The sequence below is a fragment of the Silene latifolia genome, chromosome X (genome assembly GCF_048544455.1).
Source record: "Silene latifolia isolate original U9 population chromosome X, ASM4854445v1, whole genome shotgun sequence".
Classification (NCBI taxonomy): domain Eukaryota; kingdom Viridiplantae; phylum Streptophyta; class Magnoliopsida; order Caryophyllales; family Caryophyllaceae; genus Silene; species Silene latifolia.
The window spans coordinates 87,726,473-87,728,448 of record NC_133537.1 but is presented as its reverse complement, the minus strand read 5'-3'; the positions used below and the strand labels follow the sequence as shown (position 1 = coordinate 87,728,448).

The following is a 1,976-nucleotide window of genomic DNA, read 5'->3' as shown; positions in this document are numbered from 1 at the left end:
AGTTGACCTTACTGACCCGAAGTTCAAAAGTTCCAAGTTTTGCAACTTTGTTAAATCACTTGAAACATTTTTTTTCTCCTAAAACTTAGTAAAATAATGACTTCTATAAAATACTATTTAAAGCCTAAACTAAAATGGCTCATAAAGTCCACGTCAACAAAGCCACGTGTGATTGTAAAATGCCACGTCTGAATAACGCAATGCCACATTTGATTTACAAATGACACGGTTGCATAAAAATCTATATCTATATAAAAAGGCTAACTTGAGGAGCCACATGTCACCCTCACCCCAATCCTAAATCCATCCTTTTTGAGCTAATTTGGTGAAATTCAGCTCTATATGAAACATTAAAACGTCTCATATTCAACTTGCTACTATTAATTTTAGTTAAGACGAGTTATTAATAGTAATATTAATAAGAGTTGGTCGATCAGTATACCAGAGCTCATTAAATTTCTACGGAGTTACGGAATATAAAATACACAAAGACGTTCAAATTGCCACTCTACCTTTTCCTCTTCTTTATCTCCTCTGCTGCTTATTTAATTCTCAAAATGATGATACCACTCTGATATACGCATGATTCATAAGTTCTAAACCTTACAATTTGTGTTGATAGATATGGCTATCTCGCTTTCGAGCTATTCAGGTATATTTCTTACTACGCTCTTCTTAAAATAATAACTTCCAATATGTGATGTTTTTTATACGCCTACTGTCTTATTTTCACTATTCATATATTAGAATCAAATTTGGAGTTTTTTAATTGCTTTGTAGCATTCTCCCTTCATCTGTCTATCGATTTGACTGATATTATATTCTGATTGAAATCTAATAAACTTTTGTACTTTCGTTTCTTTAGGGTTGGAACTTGGGAGAGTAAGACGGATCGTTGATTCGTTCAGCATTCTGGTAAATTTACTATTTCTTCTTTTTAAAAGTTTTTAAAAATTATAAAATCGAGCAATATTTGTTTGTCCGTCGTTAACTATTCCGTATATAGGTTCAAGTTTCAAAGCTTTAACTGTATAGTTAATTTCTATTGTGATTTACCCATTCGTTGGCTGATTATTTAGTGAATTGCATTATTGTGATTTGTTATTCATTAACTCATGTTACCTTATTAATTGGTCTATATTGAAGTGTCCTGGGTCTCTGTTTCAATTAAAGATTAGGCAAAACCTAACATATGGATATCAAGGCCAAATCAATTTAGACTCGGGTGGATTAGATCAATTGTCACTTTAGAGGTTTGTTATGGTAAAGTTGCGTTTAACATACTTAATTCTTCTAATAATACGCAATGTCGCAATTAAAACTTGGGTGACCAAATTGTATACTGACATGGCTAAGAACCATCATGATTTTATGCTCTGTGTTTTTATGCCTTAATGGGTTGTCAAATGATTTTTTTCTTTCTTTGATTGCATGGAGTCATGAACTATTATTAGATGCTGGAGGTGTATACGAACTGAAATGATGGTTGAGGTATAAACAGGAATCCTCCTGTTTTGTTTGCACTAAACCATTTTTTTTTGTAGGTAAGAAACAGGTAAGAGAAAACAACCACTGATGAAGGAGAATTTTTTTGAGAATTAAAATCTTTAACGTAGTTTATCAAGTTTTAGAGTTGAAGTGCAAAGTTCTATTTAGAGAGTAAAGATTAATCTTATCTTTTACTGTAAATATGTGTTCAGCCTTACCGCTCGATATCTTACGTCTTAAAATCAATTGAGAGTTGGCAATAAATTTGACCGACGATGTTTTAAAGCTGGAGAATATTATCTTGCATGTCCATCGACCATCATACTTACATTTTGAATTCAAATTCGACCCGTTAAAGTCAAGTTGACATGCAACAACACTAACAGATGGACAATTGGACATAATATCAAGTGTGACCCTATCAATGCAAATGATTCATTTTGTTGCTCTAGGTGTTAGAAATCATGTTTAAGTTGAATATAAGCCTA

The 1,976-nt window shown here is 32.3% G+C and overlaps 1 long non-coding RNA gene across 1 annotated transcript; it reads left to right on the top strand.

The window, feature by feature from the left end:
- Positions 1-414: 414 nt before the first annotated feature.
- LOC141621479 (uncharacterized) lies at positions 415-1,651 on the top strand. The gene is made up of 3 exons (XR_012532367.1): positions 415-652; positions 866-915; positions 1,545-1,651. It is a non-coding gene; the product is annotated as an uncharacterized LOC141621479 (long non-coding RNA).
- Positions 1,652-1,976: the final 325 nt, after the last annotated feature.